This window comes from Phyllobates terribilis, unplaced genomic scaffold (genome assembly GCF_046119375.1).
Source record: "Phyllobates terribilis strain yellow unplaced genomic scaffold, ASM4611937v1 Scaffold_4__5_contigs__length_816908805, whole genome shotgun sequence".
Taxonomy (NCBI): domain Eukaryota; kingdom Metazoa; phylum Chordata; class Amphibia; order Anura; family Dendrobatidae; genus Phyllobates; species Phyllobates terribilis.
Window position 1 is genome coordinate 683,848,094 of NW_027362764.1, and position 10,841 is coordinate 683,858,934.

Sequence of the window (10,841 nt, forward strand, 5' to 3'; positions counted from 1 at the left end):
CCCTACAGGTGTGGTTTGTTTAGCATTGATTCACCCGTCGCATCAGGTGTCTTCAAAAATGGCTCGGCGCAGGGTCTCCTGCAGGCTAAACCCTTCATCGCGGTAATGTGACAGAAAGAGCAAGCTGGACCCGTAACTTGGGGGCGGAGCGAGACGTCCAGGGGTGAATGAATGAAGAGGGTGAGATGGTTGCCAGTGACTTTGAGCTGCTCTTCAGGGGGGAGGGTCGTGTTGCCTTCAAATGTCTTCTGCTTGGGGTTACCGGTGGTTGCCTCCAGCCACGCGGGAGATGCTGGTCCTGGTGAAAAGGAGCCTAGTATTAAAAGTAAAGAAGCAACAATGCTGGAGGCCCACGGTGATCAGAAGGATGCTGGTATTTTGCAGAGATGAAATAGCGCAAGAGAGAAAGCAAATGAAAAAAAGAAAAGAGAATGAATGTGTGCACTTGTGAAAGGGAATGGAAAAAAGGCATAGAAGAGAGTGCCCCCTGCTGGTGGAAGGAAGGAAAAAGCAAAAGCCTACAGCACCTGGTATTCCCAGGCGGTCTCCCATCAAGTACTAACCAGGCCCAACCCTGCTTGGCTTCCAAGATCAGACGAGATTGGGTATGTTCAGGGTGGTGTGGCCGTAGGCAGAGACAAGCCTCACTTGCTGCTTTTCTACTTTGACGTCTGGCTGCCGGCTGCCCTTTCCAGTGCTCAGCAAGACCAGGTCCTTTTGTGCTTTCCCTTCTCTTCAATTTTTTTGCTGGCTTCCTTAAAAGGTCTTGAAGACAGAAGGCCCCACTCAGAGCCGCTGAGCTCACTGATCGGCTGCAGCGCTGTCGACGGAACGTCAGCTTCACGGCCAATGCCACAGGCCGGGAGCAGAGGCGAGACTCACCGGTAGACCCGGGTAGGGTGAGTAGAGCGCGGTTAGTTGCTTTCTAATAGCCTGCAGCCGGGGATTAACTTTTAATGAAAGGGAACAATCCCTTTGACTGTCAGCAGCGCGCCACACCTAGGAAGCGCACTCTCACACACAAGTCATCATGCACACGTGCTCGCACGTGACAACACCCCCTATCTGCCCCTACAACCTCTCCGTCACCATGCGTCAGACTCTCCTGCCTGTTTTATGATTTCAGGGCCCTAGCAGGAATCACCACCCCCTCCCCAATTCCTTCCGCACCTTCCTTGCCTTCCTTGCCCTGAGGTTAGCTCTTTGTCAGCCGTCTGGCTTGGTTACACAAGCTTCTTTGCAGACAAACATGTTACTTCTGCTGGCCCTCGCTAGGCGGCCGGCATCCAAAACCTTCCCTGGGCACCTGCTGAAAGCCTGGCCCCTTCACGGCCCCGGGTGCTTTTAATGCCATCATTTCCACACGGCGAGCTGCGGAGTCAATAAGCACTCCTAGCCGTGGAAAAGAGCTCGGTGTCAGGCATGCGTGAAGGCGGCGGGGTAGCGTACTTAGCTTCCAACTGGCTCATAGGCCTTGGGGCTTCCATCATCTAAGTTACTTAAGGTCGGTATCCGGCAAGGCGCCGTTCCATGCTAGCCGAGCTGGGCAGTAGGGCAACACGTCATCAAAATGGTCTACAGCACCCGGTGTTCCCAGGAGGTCTCCCATCCAAGTACTGTCTGAGCCCTGCCTTGCTTTGCTTCCGAGATCAGACAAGATGAGGCGTATCCAAGGTGGTATGGCCAGTAGACGCTGCTTGATCCATCGCCCGGCCAGCCTTTCTCAGGATCGCTTGGTGGCGAGCAATCTGGCCGTGACGGGGCGGGCTCCGAAGGGTCCATGCAAAGGCTGTGCCGTCCCTACAGGTGTGGTTTATTTAGCAGTGATTCACCCGCCGAATCAGGTGTCTTCAAAAATGGCTCGGCGCAGGGTCTCCTGCACCCTAAACCCTTCATCGCGGTAATGTGACAGAAAGAGCAAGCTGGACCCGTAACTTGGGGGCTGAGCGAGACGTCCACGGGTGAATGAAGGAAGAGGGTGAGATGGTTGCCAGTGACTTTGAGCTGCTCTTCAGGGGGGAGGGTCGTGTTGCCTGCAAAGGCCTTCTGCTTGGGGTTACCGGTGGTTGCCTCCAGCCACCCGGGAGACGCTGGTCCTGGTGAAAAGGAGCCTAGTATTAAAAGTAAAGAAGCAACAATGCTGGAGGCCCACGGTGATCAGAAGGATGCTGGTATTTTGCAGAGATGAAATAGCGCAAGAGAGAAAGCAAATGAAAAAAAGAAAAGAGAATGAATGTGTGCACTTGTGAAAGGGAATGGAAAAAAGGCATAGAAGAGAGTGCCCCCTGCTGGTGGAAGGAAGGAAAAAGCAAAAGCCTACAGCACCTGGCATTCCCAGGCGGTCTCTGTTAAATGGTTAATTATGGAAATTCATTTGGAATGTTAATCGATAATCAATTTTCTGAGTTCTATGCCTCAGCCATCGTGTCTAGTTGACATGCGCTATTTGTGTGTGTATATTTGGTTCACTACCATATGTAGAACAGGTGTCCATACGACTGGCTATAAAAGCTCATGGTACAGAAAGGGGGGGCTCTCTTTCTCTGCCCACCCCACAAGACACAGAATCTTCATGCTGAGAAGCAGATGACATGTAGGCCTGGACACATGCTGGACAAAGACATGATTTACCAGCCAGGATCCAAGGAAAGATGGGTGAATCTCAACAATTAAGCTAATTATGGACAAATGGACAATTACTTTATAACTAATTATTGTATGTACCTGCTGCAATCTGATTCTTTTTAATGGACAATCCAAGAATAAATAGATACATTTTTTATAAGAATATCGTGATATTGATATTTTGAGAAGTCCTCAGTAGAAAAAAATAATACAGGAAGAGTATTATTTTACAATGGTGAGCCAGCCAGTCCTGTTTTTTTGTTTTTTAAATTAAGTAAGTGAATTTCTTCCGTGAACAAGGGGGGAGTCCTGACGAGCTGAACAGCTGTTGTTCACGTGTCAGTAAATTCACTAGTTTGTCACGAGAAGCAGAAAGGACCTACAGACTGAGGAAAGACAGGAAGCAGAGGTACTAACAAGGAACAGAATCACACAGGAAAAGAATCAGACGAACTGAAGACAGGACGTGCTGATAAAGAGAAGCCAAGGAATCTTAAGGTAAGCAAAATATGGATATAATTTCTTCTTTTGCTAAACAAAGTAATATTAATTTCAAAGTTAATGTAGGAGATGACATAGAAGTTTTGTGGCTCAGTTTATACAAAGAATGTGAATTGCAGAATTTACAGTTAACTTCTAAATTGGTAAATAGAGACAAACAGAAATTGAGAAATATTCTACATTTGGTAGATTTTTTTCATAGTCTTGTGTTAGAGATTTCTAAGCAGGAAAATAGTGTAGAAGTGTCAGACGGTGATACTGATTCTGACTGTAATGTGGAAAATGAACAAGAAGTAAGACACGTGTCTGTAACTGAAGGTGACCTTGGGTCTGACCAAGAGACGGACATACAGAAACCTGACATGGGAGGAGACATGACTGACATACGAGAAACCGACATACTAGGTGATGTGGGAGGAGACGTGAGTGACATAGGAGGAACGGACGTACAAGAGCCACTAAAAATATCAGAGAATTCTGGAATTACCCAGGCTCAACTCCAAATTAAAATGAGGAAAAATTTGCTGAAATTATACAAAATCATGCCAAAATATGATGTCAAAATCCATGCCTGTAGAAATTCAGAGACATTTGAGAGCTTCTCTGATAAGTTTGATTTATCCAATGAGGAGAGGAATCAATTATTTAAAATATGCATTCCTGTGACATTGTCCAGACGTTTACATTTAATGCCCTGTGAAACTGACTCTCCTAATGGATGGGAAAATGATTCGGACAGATTAAGATATTTGATTTATTGTGTCACAAAGGATTTTCCCAACATAGAAGATCTGCAGAAACTAAGGATTGGTAGGAAGGAATGTACATATACATTCATGTCCATATTTGAACGGTTGTACAAAGCTCTCATCAAAAATGGAAAAGTACAACATATGATAACAACTTTTGTACAAAAATTCAAATTCCTAAATTCAGTTTCCCAAGTTATGGCATCACAAAAAAATTCATTATTTGAATGTGCGCAGATGCTGGATTTTGTTAGAAAACATGAGAATCGTGAAAAGAAAATAAATCAAGCTAAACTTATAAAACCAGGAAAGGTAAAATCTTATCAAAAGCCAATATCAAACTCTTCTAGACTGAGTCAACGCCATAGTGAACTCTATCAAATACGCAGAAGATTTCATATATGTTATAAGCCATATCAGCCAGTGCAAAGATCCATCTCTCCACAGAATGAGTTAATTCTCAGTCAGAACTGTGATTCTCTAAAAAGGAAAATGGCTGAAACTGATGGACAGAGACAGGTGAGACGACCAACTCACTGTGACGTCATGGAATGTGGACAGAAGAACAGGCAGTTCTCTGAGGTTTTGAAGGATAGAAAAATGTCTTTCCTAAATAGGGCGTTCCTGGAGATATTTGAGAGAGACAGAAGATTTGGTTTAGGGAGTGGCTAAGGAAAAACTGTAATTATAATGTTGTATCAAAATGTAATACAATGTCTCAATATTTATTTATAATCTTATACAGTAAAATTGTAGTTACATAGTTTCTAATAGTTCATATATATATATATGTATATATATATATATATATATATATATATACACTTGTCTAAGTAGAGATTGCGTATAATTGTATTTATATATACTTTTATAAAATATATATATATACATATTAATTAATAAATTAGAATTTCATATATATAACTTTAAGTAGCAATATTTTGAATTACATTAGAACCAACCAATATATGTATAAGATATTTAAATAATTCTGTTTCTGTATGAATTTGATATTTAATTTTATTTTCTTATATTTCCTTAGAGTTTTCATTCCAAAGCAGGATTTGATCAAAGAACTCTAAAATGGATTTATTTCTTTATTCACACAGGAAGTGAAAAAATTGCATGATTTTATGTGTATAACATTTTAAAATAATAACAATATATCTAGTTGAACTATAATATATATGTTATACTTATTAATTCTTTTGTGTTGCTAATATTTTCTGTGCATGAAGTGTTCGTGCAAATTAAAGAAGCTTTACAGCATGACGTGTGACAGCTGCGGCCTTTGAACTTTGAGCTAATAGTATAGGATCCCATTCATTCTATTTTCAACTGATGTAACTTAAGACCGGGCAGCCAGTGAAAAAAGAATCTAAGACAAGAGTTTTTTCAAGTGTCTGAAATTCCAGTGACTTACTCTCATATTATATAATATGTACTTGTGGAATATTCAAAGAAATATAAAGATATTCAATTGATATGGCAATGCGCATTAATAAATTGGGATGCAACAATTTTGGGTTAAATATATATATATATATAAAACTTCATATGTGGAATGTTTGAGTTGAACAGATCTGTGAATGTCAGAGTGAAGGTGACAGATGAGTAAATCAGCAGCTGCTAAGTGTGATTGATGTGACAGAGGCCTCGTATGTTTGTATGTTTAAAAAAAAAAATGTTTCTTTATGTGAAGGTACAAAAATATATTTAATTCTGAGGAAATTATAATACATAATTAGGTATTATCTACATATATATATTTCTATATTTCTTTAATAATTATTATTTCTTGATTTAACTAATAGTGGATAAGGGCAACCACACATCAAAATGGTTTACAAAGCAAATTTATATTTAGAATAATTTTCCACATGATAATATTCTTGAATAACTATAATATTATTTTTAATGGTTACCTAAATAGGTACACACCTCTCTTTAGTCAAATCTATGCTACACATCAATATGAAATTTATGCACAATATTTCTAGAAGAATAATTATTTTTAATTGGGTTCTGATATATACATAAATTTTTATAAAATAATATTTTTGGTATTAAGGGGGAAAATGTGTTTTTGATCCTGATTACATAATCACTTTTGATCAATACTTATTTTCCACACATTTTAATAAAGAAGAAATAATAATAAGGTACTATGGTATAATTAAGAAGGGTATTACATGCAAAGTTGCATAATGTAATATTTTTTGGTGGTACAAGGTTATGACAAATATGAAATCATCCAAATAATGGAGCTATAAGGGTATTTTTTATGGAGAATATAATTACTCTGCATTTGTCATTAAAATTTAAAGGCCTTATTTTTATTTTTATTCTTATTTTTACTCTTAATTTTATTTTTCATTTTTAAAATTTTATTCTTACTTTATACTTCTTATTTTTCTATTTTTTCATTTTTTAATTCTCATTTGATTTTATTTGAGTTCAATATCTCAATTGAGAAAACACATTAATATTTAATAAAGTAATGTCTAATACTAGAGTATTGCTTCATTAAATATATATTGCTAAGGAAAAAAATGTTTACATTTTCTGAGTAAACACAACAATTCATTCATTCATTTTTTCATTTATTCATTCATTCATTCATTCATTCATACATTCATATATTTATTCATTTTGGTTCAGGAGTATACTGTAACGGGTCTGGGAGGCGGAACCTCTGAGCTACTATACAAGTCGGCGGTCCTTGTAAGGGAGCGGGTGGCGACCAGGCAGGCAGTCACAGCAGGTGACCGGGACAGTCTCTGGAAGAATGGGCAGGAGGTCACGGCAAGTGACCGGGGCAGTCTCTGGATGAACGGGCAGATGGTCACGGCAAGTGACCGGGGCAGTCTCTGGGTGAACGGGCAGATGGTCACGGCAAGTGACCGGGGCAGTCTCTGGGTAAAGGGTTGGTACGACCTGTGGCGGCTGATGGTAGACATGAGCTCCCAGGTGAGCAGGCGAGAGTCTCTGGATAAACGGGTGGTCACAGCATGTGACGGCGGAGCCTCCAGGAAGACCAACAGACAGGCGGCAGATGAGCGCTCCCAGGTGAGCGGGCAGTAGTCACTGGACAGGCAGGTGGTCACAGCACGTGACAGCGGGGCCTTCAGGTAGGCTAGCAGGCAGGTAGCAGATGTGCGCTCCCAGGTGAGCGGGCAAGCTTGTCCTTAGACAGACTGACAGGAGTTGTAAGGCAGACCGTCGGACCTCAGGCTAGCAGGCAGGTAGCAGAATATCAGGCAGTAATAAGACAGCAAGCTGGCAGGAATCTGGCAGGTATCTGGCAGGTAACTGGCAACGGGACCTGAGGGCTGAAGCAGAGTGGTGAACAGTGCAACAACATTGCTCGGGCACCTCCATTTTGGAGGAGGTGCCTTATATATGGTGAAGTCCTCCGGCCATTGGCCGGGGACTCCTTAGGACGGCGCGCGCGGCCCCTTTAAGAGGGAGGGAGAGTGCGCGTGCCCTAAGCACAGTGGCCAGGACGGAGCGCGCGCTGCCAGCAGAGCGGGAGGAGGACGCCGGGCACGGAGCAGAGAGGTGAGGGGAACAGCGTCCCTGCCTAGCAGAGGGCAGGGACGCCGGCACTACAGTACCCCCCCCCTTTAGGCACCCTCCCGGAGCTCCCACGTTCTCTCCTCAGGACCAAACCCTTTCCAATCTACTAGAAAAAAGGTCTTTCCTCTTACCCTTTTGGTGGCAAGAATGTTCTCTACCTCAAACTCGTCCTCAGCAGAAACCGGAGCAGGAGTCGTACCTGTAGACTTGGAAAAAGAGTTAAGTACCACAGGTTTGAGGAGAGATACATGGAAGGAGTTAGGGATCCATAAGTTGGCCGGGAGTTTCAATTTATAGGCCACCGGGTTGATCTGACTGATGACCTCCAGAGGACCGATGAACCGAGGCCCTAACTTGTAAGAAGGTATCTTGAGTCGGACATATTTAGATGAGAGCCAGACTTTATCTCCAGGATGAAATTGTGGAGGATCCAGGCGTTTTTTGTCAGCTTGTCTTTTCATCCGTTCGGACGACTGAAGGAGTGCGGATCGGGTACTCTCCCAAATGGAGGAAAATTTGCTAACGAGAGATTCCGCAGCCGGGTTGTCCACAGAGGTGGAGACAGGAAAAGGAATCCGAGGATGCTGACCGAAGACTACAAAAAACGGGGATTTGGAGGTGGATTCGCTCTCGTGATTGTTATAAGAGAACTCGGCCCATGGTAGGAGATCCACCCAGTCTGAATGATGGGCATTAACGAAGTGCCGGAGGTAACTGGTCAGGTTCTGATTGATCCGCTCCACTTGACCATTGGACTGTGGGTGGTAAGCGGAAGAGAAGTCCAGGGTGACGTCTAGCAGTTTACAAGTGGCTCTCCAGAAGCGTGAGGTGAACTGTATCCCACGATCCGACATGATGTGGAGGGGCAGGCCATGAAGACGGAAGATGTGACGAATAAAGTCTTTAGCTAGCTCGGGTGCAGACGGGAGGCCTGGCAGGGGAACGAAATGAGCCATCTTGGAGAAGCGGTCAGCGACCACCCAAATGACCGTACAACCGGCAGAGACTGGGAGGTCAGTTATAAAGTCCATTGCTATATGCTGCCAGGGGGCAGCAGGTACAGAAAGCGGAAGGAGACGACCGGCTGGCAGATGTCTCGGAACCTTGTTGCGGGCGCAGGACACACAGGCAGAAACAAAGTCTATTACGTCCTTGTGCAGGGTAGGCCACCAGTAGTGCCGGGTAATAAGCTGGAGGGTCTTTTTCTGACCGGCGTGGCCAGCCAGTTAAGACAAGTGACCCCAGTGAAGGATCTTCTCCCGATCAGGTACTGATACGAACGTCTTTCCGGGAGGGAGACGATTTAGACTCACGGGAGCCACCTGCATTACTCTGGCGGGATCCATGATGTGTTTCGGATCTTCCTCGAGATCAGACACCAGAAAGGATCGAGACAAGGCGTCCGCCTTGACGTTTTTGTCAGCCGGGCGAAAATGAAGAACAAAATCAAAGCGAGCAAAAAACAAGGACCACCGGGCTTGGCGCGGGTTAAGTCTCTGGGCATGCTGGAGATAAGCCAAGTTCTTGTGGTCAGTGTAAATTATTACCGGGTGAAGAGCCCCCTCGAGCAGGTAACGCCACTCCTCCAATGCCAGTTTGATGGCCAATAACTCTCGGTCTCCTATGGAATAATTGCGCTCTGAGGAGGAGAAGAGTTTAGAGAAGAAGCCGCAAGTTACCATCCTCCCGCAAGATGATTTTTGAGTAAGTACCGCTCCGGCTCCAGAGGAGGAGGCGTCAACTTCCAGGAAGAACTGCTTGTTGCCGTCCGGGCGATGCAGCACCGGGGCGGAAGAGAAGGCCTGTTTTAAGGAAAGAAAGGCCTCCTCTGCTTCGGGCGGCCACTGTTTGGGATTAGTACCCTTATGGGTGAGCGCGGAAATTGGGGCAGTCCGGGAAGAGAAGTGCGGTATGAAGAGGCCGTAGTAGTTGGCGAAGCCCAGAAACCGCTGAATGGCCTTCAACCCCTCCGGTCGAGGCCATTTCTCGATGGCAGACAGTTTCTCTGGATCCATTCGTAGGCCGGTCTGAGAAATAATGTAGCACAAAAACGGAAGCGAGGTCTGCTCAAAGAGGCACTTCTCGTATTTAGCGAAGAGGTGATTCTGCCTGAGCCTGAGCAGGACCTGACGAACGTCCCTCCGGTGAGTCTGGAGATCCGGAGAGAAGACCAAGATGTCGTCCAGGTACACCACTACGCAGGAGTAGAGAAGGTCCCGAAAGATGTCATTGACCAACTCTTGAAAGACGGCAGGAGCGTTACAGAGACCAAAGGGCATTACCAGATATTCATAGTGGCCGTCCCGGGTGTTGAATGCCGTCTTCCATTCATCCCCCTGACGGATACGAACCAGGTTGTACGCCCCACGGAGGTCCAGTTTGGTGAAGATTCTAGCCCCCCTCAGACGATGAAATAACTCTGGAATGAGCGGAAGTGGGTACTTATTCTTCACCGTGATCTGGTTAAGGCCTCTATAGTCTATACAGGGACAGAGAGAGCCGTCCTTCTTTTTGACGAAAAAGAAGCCTGCTCCCGCCGGGGAGGTAGATTTCCGGATGAATCCCCTGGCCAGATTCTCCTCAATATATTCGGACATCAACCGGGTCTCAGCAGCGGATAATGGATAAATACGCCCACGGGGAAGAGTAGTACCGGGTAACAGGTCGATAGGGCAGTCGTATGGTCAATGAGGGGGTAGTGTCTCTGCCTCCTTTTTATTAAAGACATCAGCATAAGACCAATAAGGAATCGGAAGTCCAGGTAGATTAGCTGGGGTAGGAGAAGGACGGACGGGATGGACGGGAACCAGACAGGTCTTATGGCAGTCCTGTCCCCAGCGAAGGACTTCTCCGGTCTGCCAGTCAAGCACGGGTGCATGTCTCTGGAGCCAAGGTAGACCTAGCAAGAGGGCGTGAGAGAGTCCAGGCAGAACATGAAAGGAGATACTCTCAGAATGCAGCATTCCCACCTGCAGAGTAATGGATTCGGTGATGAGTTGGATGGGGCGTGGTAAGAGACCCCCATCCACGGCAGCAACAGACAAGGGTACAGCCAGAGGTTTGGTGGGGATGCGGTATTTCTCTACCAGGGACTGTGAAATAAGATTCCCGGCTGCTCCAGAGTCAAGTTGGGCTAGTTCGAAATAATGGTTCTCCCCGCAGACGATTGAGACTGACAGCAGCAGAGATGGAGAGGATTTATTCTTGTCTAGGTCGACCTCTCTGAGCGAACCTAGACACAGGCGTTTCCCGACCTCTCCGGGCAGGCACGGATCCGGTGCTCCTTACTGCCACAGTAGAAGCAGCTCCCCTCGGCACGGCGTAAGTCCTGACGGGTTTTGACCATCTTGGTCTGGTCTGAAGCAGAGTAGTGAACAGTGCAACAAC

The 10,841-nt window shown here is 45.2% G+C and overlaps 1 non-coding gene and 1 pseudogene across 1 annotated transcript; both read right to left on the bottom strand.

Annotated features, from left to right (window-relative positions):
- Nucleotides 1-515: 515 nt before the first annotated feature.
- On the bottom strand, nucleotides 516-633 carry LOC141266385 (5S ribosomal RNA). Its single transcript, XR_012320423.1, has one exon. It is a non-coding gene; the product is annotated as a 5S ribosomal RNA (ribosomal RNA).
- A 939-nt stretch (nucleotides 634-1,572) lies between these two features.
- Nucleotides 1,573-1,692, bottom strand: LOC141269475 (5S ribosomal RNA; annotated as a pseudogene).
- Between the last annotated feature and the right edge of the window lie 9,149 nt (nucleotides 1,693-10,841).